This window comes from Triticum urartu, unplaced genomic scaffold (assembly GCF_003073215.2).
Source record: "Triticum urartu cultivar G1812 unplaced genomic scaffold, Tu2.1 TuUngrouped_contig_3434, whole genome shotgun sequence".
Lineage (NCBI taxonomy): Eukaryota > Viridiplantae > Streptophyta > Magnoliopsida > Poales > Poaceae > Triticum > Triticum urartu.
The window spans coordinates 1-13,988 of record NW_024113969.1 but is presented as its reverse complement, the minus strand read 5'-3'; the positions used below and the strand labels follow the sequence as shown (position 1 = coordinate 13,988).

General features: G+C 47.3%; 1 pseudogene; it reads right to left on the bottom strand.

The window, feature by feature from the left end:
- Positions 1–780: 780 nt before the first annotated feature.
- LOC125527278 lies at positions 781–12,137 on the bottom strand (annotated as a pseudogene).
- Positions 12,138–13,988: the final 1,851 nt, after the last annotated feature.

Here is a 13,988-nt window from a genome sequence, read left to right as displayed (position 1 = left end):
ACGTGTCTTTGGTTGTGCATGTTGGCCCAACCTCCGTCCTTACAACTCACGCAAACTCATGTTCCGATCTAAACAATGTGTTTTTCTTGGCTATAGTGCCCAACACAAAGGGGTTAAGTGCCTAGATGTTTCCACCGGGCGCGTTTATATTTCCCGTGATGTTGTGTTTGATGCGAACAAGTTTCCCTTTGCCGATCTTCATCCTAACGCCGGTGCTTTACTCCGTAAATAAATCCTCCTTCTACCATCTTCTCTCACCGGTCTCGATGAAGGGGAACGAAACCATGATGATCATATGTTGACTAACCCTCAAACCACTGTGCATGAGTTCTATGATGTTGCAGAAGAAAACGGAGTGTAAAATGATGAAGAAAATGACGAACATGGGCCATATTTCATGTGGCCCGAACCAGGGAACAAATCCTCCTCGGGATCAGTTCCCGTGGCAGAGGCAGAACTGCCCAGCAGATTGCCCTCGGGATCAGCCGCTGGCAGGGGGGCAGAATCCCCTCAGGAATCTGCGCCAGCAGCTGCGCGTGGAGCCGCCGACAGCGCGCGCGCGGCGAGCGAGCCAGCGTCTGCCACGCGGCCACCAGCGACTCGCGGCGCTGCCTCCACCAACCCGAGCGAATCACGCGGCGCCGCGTGTCCGCCTCCGATTGGGTCTTCGGGGGCCCGGTTCCCGGCCCAACCCCTGTGCTACAAACGGCGTGACCCGCGTCGGCCGATAGGTGCGGGGCCCGCCTCTGGCGCAGCGGACGCTGCCTCTCCATCAAGCCGTCATGACGAGCCCCGTCCGCTGGGATCTTCTGCGGAGCCGCGCCGTTGCACACCGCCGTCTACCGCCACAGAAGATCCACTGGCGGGATCTGCTGCCGAATCTGTTGCTGCTTCGTCAGGATCTGCCTCGGGATCGATTCCTGCTGTGTCTGCAGGTTGCGTGGGATCTTCTGTGGCACCCGTGACAGCTACTTCAACGCCAAAACGTACACGGTTGCAACAGGGGGTAATTAAACCAGTTAATTATAAGCATATTACAGAATATGGTATGGTGTGCTCCACAGGTGAACCAGGTGAACCCTACACACTTGATGAAGCCCTAGCTGATGAAAATTGGAAAAAGGCCATGCATGAAGAGTACATGGCATTGAAGAGAAACAAAACCTGGCATTTGGTCCCTCCACAGCAAGGTAAAAATCTCATTGATTGCAAGTGGGTGTTTAGGATTAAAAGAAAATCTGATGGCACCATTGATCGCTACAAGGCAAGACTTGTGGCAAAAGGCTTCAAGCAACGCTATGATATTGACTATGAGGACACATTTAGTCCAGTGGTAAAAGCTGCAACCATTCATCTTGTTTTGTCCATTGCTGTGTCCAGGGGCTGGAGTCTTAGACAGCTAGACGTTCAGAACGCGTTTCTTCATGGTGTTCTGGAAGAGGAACTGTACATGAAACAACCTCCTGGGTTTGAGAACAAACGTGCACCACTGCACGTGTGCAGACTTGACAAAGCGTTGTATGGGTTGAAGCAGGCTCCAAGGGCGTGGTATTCACGTCTCAGTCAAAAGATGCAAACTCTTGGCTTTGTTCCTTCCAAGTCTGACACTTCACTGTTCATTTATAACAAGTGCAACACTCATATCTTTGTTCTCATCTATGTTGATGATATTATTGTTACAAGCTCATCTGATGAAGCTATAACAGGATTGTTGAAGGATCTCAGTGCAGAGTTTGCTCTTAAGGATCTTGGAGACTTGCATTATTTCTTAGGGATAGAAGTGAAGAAACATGATGATGGACTTCACTTGTCTCAAGAAAAATATGCAACTGATCTGGTAAGAAAGGCTGGTCTGCATAGCTGTAAACCTTCACCCACTCCATTATCAAGTTCAGAAAAATTATCTCTCACAGAAGGACAAGCCTTGAGTCAGGAAGACAGCACTAAGTACAGAAGTCTTGTGGGTGCACTTCAATATCTTACTCTTACAAGACCTGATATATCATTTGCTGTTAACAAAGTCTGCCAATTTCTTCATGCACCCACTACTGTTCATTTGACAGCTGCCAAGAGAATAGTTAGATATGTCAAGAACTCCCTTAATATTGGTCTCAACTTCAGCAAGTCATCATCCACACTTCTTAGTGCTTTCTCAGATTCTGACTGGCAGGTTGTTTGGATGATAGACGTTCTACTGGAGGGTTTGCAGTGTTCTTTGGCCCTAACCTGATTTCATGGTGTGCGAGGAAGCAGGCCACTGTCTCTAGGTCCAGTACTGAGGCAAAATACAAAGCATTAGCAAATACTACAGCTGAGATCATATGGGTGCAGTCTTTATTGAGAGAGCTTGGTGTGAAGAGTAAACAAGTTCCATGCTTATGGTGTGACAATTTGGGTGCAACTTATTTGTCTGCTAATCCTGTTTTTCATGCCAGAATGAAACACATTGAAATTGATTTTCACTTTGTCAGAGAACGAGTGGCTCAAAAACAACTTGATATTCGCTTTGTGCATTCCAAGGATCAGATTGCAGATGGATTCACCAAGGCTCTACCCACTAGAAGTTTTGAGAACTTCAAACATAATCTCAACTTGATGAAGTTGTGATTAAAGGAGGGTGTTAAACACAATATATATTATGTCACGTATGGAGATTGTCACGCATGGAGGAGTCCAAGACTTGGCGCAGGATCTAGGATAGATAGTTGGTTCGGTTTACATGTAATTCTATCTTCTTATCTCCTGTAACTATTTCTATCTCTTGTTCTCCAAGTTATACACCTCCTGTAAAATCTCCAACGATGTATGCGCTTCCAGGGAGGTGCGCCCCTGCTATTTAACACGAATCCGTCGCCTCCAACGAGGTAAGACGTTTCCGCCTATCGCACAGCCAATTCTTTTCTAAATGGACCATACCATGTAAAGTCAATATGATTGGGAAAGTAGGGCCAACAGTCTTGTGCACAAACTCTTTCTTCAACACCGCTCGATCCTTAAAGTTTCCAAAATACATTTGTTGATTGATAGATGGAAAACGCCTGAAACAAAGTGTCCCCATGTTAGGACATTAACTAGCAGCGAGATACGGTGTAACAGTGAAATACTCCCTCCGTAAACTAATATAAGAGCATTTAGATCACTAAAGTAGTAATCTAAATGCTCTTATATTAGTTTACAGAGGGAGTACATCGTAAATTTAGAAACATTACTTTATGCACTCCGACCATTCCCCGATGCAGGACAGAGAAGTAACTATCATGTACGGGCCATGATGACCATCCTCTTTGAGCCGAGCAATAAACGCGAGTGTTGTAATTTTTCCCCTGGATCCCATTAGATCCCCCAGTACCGCATTCACCCGTCCCTGCCACATGGATGTTAGCCACTCGAGACCCTTGTCCTGTTTTTCTTCTTCCGTGAGGGTGGCGTAGTCCACAATAGATCTTTTTGTAGGGACCTTCTCTGTCATTGCCAAGATCCTATCCAGCTTGTTAAATAATTCTGCTGATCCTGCCATCTACACACACACACAAAAAGAAGAGGCAAAATTGTGAGATAAATTCAACAGAAAAATTTCATACACAGATCACCCCAGGAAAAGTGAAATTATGTCATTCATCTACATATATAATGTTTGAGTTATTTCAGGAGTCACAGATTCTGCAATCCGTTATTTACTGTTAAGCGCACTGTAAAGTTTGGGTTACTTTTGGAGCAGCTCTAAGAAGAGCTCGCCTCTGCCGCTGTGTCGGCACCGAATTCCCCTTTGCTTAAGCAAACCCTAAAGACATGTGAAAATATTTTACAGCAATATGCATGATGGCTTGTTGTTTATTGCCAGATTCCAGTGCAATTCCATTACAAATCTCATGATTAGGTTGAGCCCCTTCTAGGATCTGACTTCTGACACTTACTAGCGGGAGCAGAGCAGCATAAATCCCCACCAGTCCTGTCCAGACCAAACAAACAAAGCTCTCGCAGGTGAAGCAGCACCCACCCAGCCCGAATCAGCGGCCATTCGTCTAAATAAACAAAATACTAACCAAAATCGCGTTCGCCAATCCCCATACCTACCAGTTACCACAGATTGGATGAAAATCGTACTAGTGTACTGGAACGAGCGCACTAGCTAGCAGATTGGATGAAAACTTTGCAGGTCACGGAGAGCATATATAACATACCTTGCGATTTGATTTCGATTTCCGTCTGCGGAAACAGCGAGTGGATTAATCGACCGGAAAAGGAAGATGGCTGGGGAAGTGGGGATGGATATGGAAAGGAGCGGCGGCGGCAGAGGAGAAGAAGTGCGCGGGCACTCTGAAAAAACTGACGACGCGTTTGGTTGGACCTCAGGTAACGTATTCATTGTTGTAATGAGAATACACTGTATTAGATTAGGGGTAAGTGAATACATGATGTGTTTGGTTCATGCAAGGGAACAGGAAGCCGTGGAGTACAGTCGCCGGCCATGTAGAAGAAGCCGGAGGACTGGAGGACGGATGGCTGCCGGGGATGGCCCATGACGGAAAATGAGATCACCAGCCATTCACAACAACGCTACTTCTCATGGCGGCGAAGCGAGATCGACGGCGCTGCCCACGGCGGCGGTGGCGGCCGCAGCAAAGAGAGATCAATGGCGCTACCCATGGCGGCAGTGGTGGCGGCGGCGAAGAGAGATCGGCGGCGCTCGGCGGCGAATGGAGATCGGCGGCGCTGAATTGAGACGGCGATGGTACTGCTTCGCTGCTGCTTGGTCCTCGAGGTGGAGAAATGACCGCTGCTTGGTCCTCGTGGTGAAGGAAACGATCAGCACCAACGGTGTTATTCGATACCAGGCTTTATCGGGTGTTTTCAGTTTTGTGAAGGATGGTTTGCGATTACATGGGACTTGAAACCGACGCGGCCGAAACAAACGCAAGTAATGTAATCGCTAGCCGGTGTTTTCGGGAGACAGCGAAAATGCCACGAACCAAATGCGTCGTCACACTCCAAAAGGAGAGAGTTTCGCGCCAACGCGAGGGAAAAGCGCGCGCGCGCGTCTCGCTCCAGGCTCCAGCAGCGTGTGTGTGCTTTTGGGCCCCCAAAACTTACCCATTCTTCTTTCTTTTGCTGAAGCAAACCGTAGGACCATCCATACTAACCGGCCCTTCTTCACTTTAAGCCCAATCCGTTTCCTCCTCATTCTTTCTCCTAAATATTCACAAATATCTATTTCTCCTTTGCCTCGAAAAAAAATCTATTTCTCCTGTGTCGCAAAAAAAATATTTCTCCTCTCTCTTCTAAATTTTTTTATTTCTCCTCTCCTTCTATTACCTAAAGAAGAAAATATTTTCCCTCTCCATGCAGCTATGCCACACAATCGAATCATATATGGATCAGATTTATCTAGTTCATACTTCATTTTCTCAGATGATGTTCCATTAACTTCAATCCAAAAGTTTAGAGCCAATAGCCAAGCTACCACTAGTGAAAACCACGAGTGCCACAAGCGGGGCCATGCTCCACGTGCTGTTACAGAGCAAGGAGGTGACACGGCGTCATCCGCGGTGGGGCGACGATGGGTTGGATGCAGGGAGGAGCTGAGCGGGCATGGTGGCGCGCATTGCGTGGTGGACGGTGCTGCTGCAGAGCCGCGGCTCCATGTCGCTGGGAACGGTGTGGATACAACGGCGGGTCGGCCGGCTTGCTGCGTACAACAGCCGTGGCCAGTGGCGGACCCAGGATTGGCTGACGCCCCAGGCGAGAAACTAAGGGCTAACATCTACGAAAAAAAAACTTTGGTTTCAAGGCATACAAAAGTCAATGGGTGTGTCTAGGTCAGTCGACCGAGACTTAACCAAGTCTCAGTCAACTGACATAGTATATAACAAGGAAAAGGAAAAAAGTTGAAAAAATAAATTATGTACGGATCTCCATGCAAGATCAAAGGAATACAACATCGGTTGACACATAGCGAAGTCTCAGTCCACTAAGACTGCAAATTTGAAAGTCAATCTATGTTCCATAACTAATAAGAAACCGAACATAATATTCAATGATAACATTTGTTTCATGATGGTTCAACTAATAAAGCAAGACAAATCAAAAGACAATATGTAGCATATATATGGATGATCCGAAAGATTGATATACCAAATAAAAGGATTGGTTGATCTGGGCCTCCCATGACTACATTTTCAATTGCAAAAGAAGCTAAGCCTTCCACCAAATTTTTACTCATCTTGAGTTGAAGGACCTGTTGCCGTACCCGTGGTTCAAACTTTTAAAAAAGAATTCAACGTCTTGTTTCTTTTACTTGTCTTGCCTTCCTCAATGTCTAAATCGGTTTCCACATCTAACAAATTGTGGCATCAAGCGACAACAATGGCATCTAGAAAAGTCATCATCAAACAGTGGCAATGTGGCATCTCTAGAAACAAAAATAGTGGCATCACATGGGCATCAAACCATCAAATATCAAACCAGTACCTTTGCGTCAGGAAGCACGGCCGATTTTTGAGGACCACCTCGCCGGACGCCTGGCAGGGCAGTAGCAGGCAGCGGCGCAACCTATGAAGAAGACGGGAAGGGGGAGATGGGAGGCGCTGCCGGATGGGGGGAAGGGGGAGCCGCGGGTGCTGGGAGAGGGTGAGCCGGGTGGCGAGCGGCGCCGACGGCAGGCGCCCAGGGTTCGTCCAGACTCGAGACGACCGAGTCGAGGAACGGGGGAAGAACGGGCGGCTACGGCTGGGGTTCTGCCGTGCAAGGCAGTCGGCCTGGGCGGCTGGGCCAGTTGGCCTTGGCGGCCTGGGCTTGGAACTGGGCTGCGCCCCAGGCCGAACTTGTTTTTCTTCTAAATATAGGCTGAGGAAATTCCCCACGCCCCAGGCAATGGCCTGGGCTGCCTGGGGCCCAAATCCGCCCATGGCCGTGGCTAGAGTTCGGGTCAACGAAACAATCTCCGGTCACTTTGGCCAGTACGGCATCCAGCGACGGCAAGGGAGGAGCTCGAGGAGAGATGGCATGTGGCGCCGGTTGGGTGGTGGCCTCCAGCGACGGCAAGGGAGGAGCTCGAGGAGAGATGGCATGTGGCGCCGGTTGGGGGGTGGCCTCCAGCGACGGCAAGGGAGGAGCTCGAGGAGAGATGGCATGTGGCGCCGGTTGGGTGGTGGCCTCCAGCGACGGCAAGGGAGGAGCTCGAGGAGAGATGGCATGTGGCGCCGGTTGGGTGGTGGCCTCCAGCGACGGCAAGGGAGGAGCTCGAGGAGAGATGGCATGTGGCGCCGGTTGGGTGGTGGCCTCCAGCGACGGCAAGGGAGGAGCTCGAGGAGAGATGGCATGTGGCGCCGGTTGGGTGGTGGCCTCCAGCGACGGCAAGGGAGGAGCTCGAGGAGAGATGGCATGTGGCGCCGGTTGGGTGGTGGCCTCCAGCGACGGCAAGGGAGGAGCTCGAGGAGAGATGGCATGTGGCGCCGGTTGGGTGGTGGCCTCCAGCGACGGCAAGGGAGGAGCTCGAGGAGAGATGGCATGTGGCGCCGGTTGGGTGGTGGCCTCCAGCGACGGCAAGGGAGGAGCTCGAGGAGAGATGGCATGTGGCGCCGGTTGGGTGGTGGCCTCCAGCGACGGCAAGGGAGGAGCTCGAGGAGAGATGGCATGTGGCGCCGGTTGTGTTGCCTAGGTTACGTGACACGGGGAAAGGGAAGTATCAAGTTTTATTTTTGAACCCGGCAGGTAACATCAGGCAGGTAACATGGGCCCACCTTGTCATCCCCTTCCCCATCTCTTAACCTCCACTCGCTAGATTGGACCCGGCTAACCATCGGCGTCCTCCGCTGGCGGGGGGCGCTCGCCGGCTGACCACAGCCTCTCTCCATTGACGCGATAGCCACAAGCAGGGCACGGCCTCCGCAGGGCCGCGCTTGATGTACAGCGCTCTCGGGCGGATCCCCTCGGTCCTCTCCGGAAATGCCTCCCCTGTCGGAATCGAGCGCATCCCGTCGGCCAGCTCCGCCCACCTCTGGCCTATCCCCGCCCGCACGGCGACCTTCACAAGCCAGTGATCTAAACGCTCTTATAAAAGTTTACAGAGGGAGTACTATGTTGCAAGTTCAGTTTCATTACTAGTACGTACTAATTAGTGTGCTGGCTGCAGGGATTTAGACATGGTTAATTTCTTCTCAGAAATTTTGATGCAAGCTCCGATGCTGCTCGGTGGACCTTGCACTGAATTTCCAGGCGGTCAGAGATTAAGACAGGGGTTGGGAATGCCGCGAGATGGCGGTGCTCAGTGCCAAGTCTGCACACTGACTTGCAATTAATGTGTTGCAAGTACGGTTCAGTTTCATTACAGATACTAATTAGCCTTCTGGCTGCAGGAATTCGACATGGTTTCTTGCTTGTCACCTTCGGAGCTTCTCATTCGCATACAAGCTAGACAGCTTGTTTGCTGATACCTACCTACTTCAAATTGTCTCTTCACTCTTCAGAGTGCTACAAACAGACCCGAGCACCAATTAATCCAACCAAGGAAGATACTGGATGGCGCGGGTGAGGAGCGACGTGTCAGCAAGGCGGGAGAAGCCGGTGTGCGGGAGGAAACTGAGATGCAAGCCCATTAATGTCTCCTATGCTGGTCGGGGTAACTCCTTTTCGGTGATTGCAGCTGACTCCCCACCGACTTCCTGTCAGAAACTTCACCAATCTCCGGTGTCCAGCACATAGGTTTCAACAGGTCAGCACAAACTACAACCAAGTTGTTTTCTCTTGAACCTTTCCTTTTTTGAGCCTTAGTTTCCATGCTAATCATCGTATACTCGAAAACAACAAAGAAAGCTGTCCACAAATTGCGAGAACAAATATTATTGTCAACAACAGAAACAATAGATGATCCTGTAACTGAATGCAGGATGATTATAAAGTTTTGTGGAACAGATGCCAAAGTTAACCGGGCCAAATATACATGGTGAACTCCGGCACAGCAGAAAGCCACCAAATAGACATGCATGAAAGTAAACTTATATTGCACTACTAGTAGAAACTGGAAGGAAAAGCTTATTGGAAGCACTTCACCATCTTCACCATAGCCGTGTCAGTCTGGTACGGTGTTGTAGTAAGCGGCAGCACATGGGGATTCACCATTAGCATGTAAATATGCCAGGGGAATAGACAGACCAGTTTCCGAAGCAACAACTACTTAAAACACCAAGTGCCAACCTGATACTCGGAGCAAACCTATTTCCTATCCCGACTCCCGAGCAAGATTAGCCCAAGCTTTTGCAAACATGTGCACTCCAGACAAAACAAAAACATCATCATGGATCTGCGAAGCGATGCACCGATGGCCCCCCATCCACTTCTTTGATGGAAAACCTCAGTTTCCATCGGAGACAGCAACCGCGAGGCCAGCCGCTGTTTATTTTGTAGGCCTCATTTCTGCAAACCAGCCAACGACAATAACCAGTGCGACAATTAAAAACACATAGTAGTATCAGTAGGAAAGATATTCTAAAGAGAGCATTTGTAGACTCCCATATAGTCCAAATTACAGCAACATCTCCAAAAGCCATCAGATTTCTAACATCACCAGTAAACTTCAGAACCCAAGTGCACAGACAGTTAAAAGAAACAGGAATAGCCTGAATATTCAGTTTGCACTAACCACACACTACAGATACTTAGAAACATGGCATAGGAAGAATCAAAATTCAGAGGCACACTTGTGTCATCTAGCAGCTTCTAAATCTCTAATCGGTTGAATAGATTTATTACCTCAAGAATATTACTTCCAAACGTCACCCCAGTTTTACTAGCCATGTCAACAAGAGAAACATTGGAAAATTTATGACAGTTGGAATATTAAATTACGTGGGACATCCTCTGGGTTCTTGCGCTTCACCCTATCAACAACATTGTCCATTGAGTTGCCTTCACCAACAGTCCTAGCCCTCTTTCTTCTATTCTCACCCACCACCAAAAGGACAAGATTTTGATCAGCCTGATCAGACGGAGTGACATCTTCCATCTGCTGATCCTCAAAACCTACCATTCCTTCCATCCCCTGTTCAAAACTTTCCTTGTTCATCATAGTGCCGAGACAAGTTTTGCTAGCAAAACCCTCTAGGATATCAATTTCATCCGTATCTTCTTTCTCATCATCATCCTGTTGCAGATCATCACCATCAACTTGTACTGCACAATAGAAAATGTCACATAGATGTGTGAAGAGGTGGTATATATAACTCAACACCAATAGTTAGCCAAAGCACCAACAATTAAGTAAAATAAGATGCACAACACTTGATTACCAGACTGTCCAGTAGAAATGGCATCATGGGGCACTGTCACCTGTAACGTCGTATCAGTGGTTGGCGCCGCAGGGCTCTCCGAATTTCCTGCAGGTTCACTTCCCATATCAACATCTTCTGCTGTCTTAACAAACAAGAGCTTGGGGCATCTGGGGTGGATTTTTGCCTCTTCCTTCCACTTTTGTTTTGTTCCATCATTCACTCCATCATGGAGGATGACCTCCTTAATACGTCCCAGGGACTGGATCATCATGCCGCAAAAGCCATTTAGATCCTTACACAGCAGCTGGAGCGACTCGAGGAGTGGCAGAGCTCCCTCTTGGACTTCCAGTTCAGTCATGACTTCAACCACGATGCATCGTAGTCGCAGGCTTCCAAGTGCACCTTTTTTGATGATAAGTTTCTCCAGTTTAGATGCAATCAGCTTCAGGTACGCCAAGCAGAGCACTCTGCTCGGGGCAGCAAGAATATCCCCGCTCAGCTGATGATGAGGGGATGAAAGGCACAGCTTAGTCAGACCACCTAGCATGGTAACAAATGAAGGCATGCTGCATATGTTGCCCCCTTGTAGCTTCAGCGAGATAGCAGGAGGAAGCTTCTTCTTTTTGTAGGGACAAGTTCACGAGTAAGTCTTGTAACCATTTATCATTGAAATGTATTGAAAGTGAATGAGCTTTTTTCACGTCCGTGCTTCTCTTGATGAAACCCTTGATGGCTTTTGAGACATGAGTGTAGCTGTTGATGCTGATGCTGATGCCGCTGGCAGTGGGATCTGTGCTATTATTAGTGGATGACTCACACCATATTTTCACCTTCGTCAAGTGTTTCATATGATCCATGAGCGGTGCAAATCCTTGGCTCTTGTTGTTGTCCACAACAAAATCCTGCTATTGTTCCAATTTGCTATTCTCGGAGAACCAATTTTGTAGCTTTTGCATTTTCTGGCCTCCTATACCTTGTTGGAGCTTGAACTTTCCAAATAAATGAATCAGGGATGGCAGCTCCATGACTTGTGTGGGCAGAATCTCTATCTTGGTCCTTCTTACATCCAACGTCTCCAAAAGTTGAAGCTCTTTTTATCTCTTTGGGGAGCACCGTAACCATAACAGCAGCTCCTAGGCTTAGGTACCTGAGCAGTAACAGGTTGCTGCATATCTCGCTAAGATGCTTGTCCTCCAAGTGGTTACCGCATTCTTCTTGGTCCAAAACTCGCATCAGCGCATATTTGGAAAAATCCAAGACAGATTCATGTGCCCTTCCGAAGATTGTCAGAGATCGGACAAGAGATACTAGATCATTAGCCACTCTGGCAGTTGTTTTATGGAGGGAGAGCCAACGGCTTTTGCTGGGCGGGGGTGGGGGAGCCAGCTGATCATATAACAAGGTAATGAAGTTGTCAGACTTGGACATGTGCAGGATATTCTTTTACTTATGATTTTTTAGGAAGCAAAGGGCTTTAGGGCATGTACAATGATGTACAGTCAGCCGTCTGTAACACCAGACACGTAAGGAAAAAAATGACGTGGGGAGAGAGAAATGGAAAAAACACCCGGGTCTGTCTGTAGAATTAACGACGATCTACTGCCGTAGAAATCGCTGCCTACAGATGACCTATCTTCCGTTGTATGAGTCCGTCGCGTATCGTGGGTGGGCCGGATGGATCTCGTGTTCCAGGAAATCAGCTTTCTTCCGTTCGTATTATAGTCTGAATTGGTTAGCATGATTCACGGGCCGTTGGAGAGTTATACGGCCGGCCCAAAGTCACCTACTGTACGTGCTTTTTACAGAATAGTCTGTAGATGACATGGACGCATCCTGCAGATGATGGCCAACTGAACCGATGTACATGCCCATTATGACAATGTTGTCAGGAATATAAATAATCTCTAGTAAAGAAACTAGCCAACATGACGCCCTATGGCTAAAGAACTTTAGTTTTGTAAATATATATAGAAAAATTCCTTGTGCCAAATGGCCACAGTATCTGCAGCCCGTTTCAGCTCCATATGCATTTTCGTTTAGTACATATTCTGTTGTTATCCGTAGCGACATGTGAACGTGAAGGGTCGTTTGGCGAGACCGATTTCTGTTTTAAAGCTCATCGTGGAAATAAAAAATTCGTAACGGGTTCATGCAAATCTGCGTCGCTATGAATGGCTTTTCACAGGAATAAAAAATACAAAGGTGTTTTGTGTAAAAATGCATCGGCCTAGAGCCCTCACTCACTGACAGGTAGGGCCATACAGACGGATATGTGCACGTTTGAGTCAAGTTATGTGACTGCAATTTCGTATTTTTAAAATTTTAGCATCAAACTGAACATTGAGCGCAAGTTTTGTGACTCCTGGTCGTATTATTACCTCCCGTTAAATTATGTGTCAGCAGCCACTAGCCGGATGCTCAAACCAAGGTGGTAGCAGGTGCTCCCTCCATTCCATAATGTAGTGCACTCACGTCTTTCGAGATTCAAATTTAACCATAAATTTAACGAACATGGGCGGCTGCGGCGGGAGCAAAAATTATACCGTTGAGTTCGTATTTGAAATAAGTTTTCAACGGTATAATTTTTTTGCTAGCCGTAGTCGGACACGTTGGTTAAATTTATGATCAAATATAAATCTATTCAAGAAAAAGAGGACACCAAGCAATTGGGGAGTTATTCAAAAGTGGAGCAGAGTATTATTCAAGTGATACAATCGTCATGTTCTCCCAACATGTATGAAGAGGTATGTCTAGCAAGTGATTTACCTATTTCCAGATTTGGCCACAACTTTATTGTTGATGCATATATTAGAAAAAAAAATCTTATAACTAATTTTGAAAGACCAATGATGAAGGGTAATTTACTTGTTAGCAATAAAATTGTTACAAAGCATATCGCACTAGTAGAAAAGGGGCCAACGGTCCAGGCCGGGGCAGCCCATTAGTCCCGGTTCAGACCAGAACCGGGACCAATGGGGGCATTGGTCCCGGTTCGTGAGCCCAGGGGGCCGGCCGGGCCACGTGGGCCATTGGTCCCGGTTGGTGGGACGAACCGGGACCATTGGGCCTCGCTCCTGGCCCACCACTATTGGTCCCAGTTCATGCCACCAACCGGGGCCAAAGGCTCCCCTTTAGTCCCGGTTCATGTCACGAACCGGGACTAAAGGGTTGGCACAGAGTTTAGTCCCACCTCGCCAACCGAAGGGCGCCCACACCTGTTTATAAGCCCATCCCTCTCTGCGTTGTTGAGCTCCTCTCAAAGTGAAAATAGATGCACCTATAGAGGAAATTGGACCTAAATTCATAAATAGAAATTAATTATGAATTTATGTTTAATTTTCTCTATAAGTGCATCTACGTTCAATAACAGAGAAGTTTTTATTTTTTGTGACCTAAAAGAAAAAAGAAATCACTAAAAAACTATAAGTATTTAGTTCTAAGTAGAAATGAAAAAATAAATAGTAAAGTTATTCATAAACTAGTGATTCACACAAATCTTAAAAAATTCAAATTTAAACTATTCAAATTTTAACTATTCATAAACAAATTTTGTGACCTAAAATAAAAAATAAATCACTACAAAACAAAAAAAGTGCCACCTACTATTAAATAGCAGGAAAAAATGGGGAGGTTTAACTGACTCCATGTAACCCTACACCCCCCCCCCCCAGTAACAAATTTTCTCTATAAGAGCTAGGTTTAACTGACTCCATGTAACCCTAG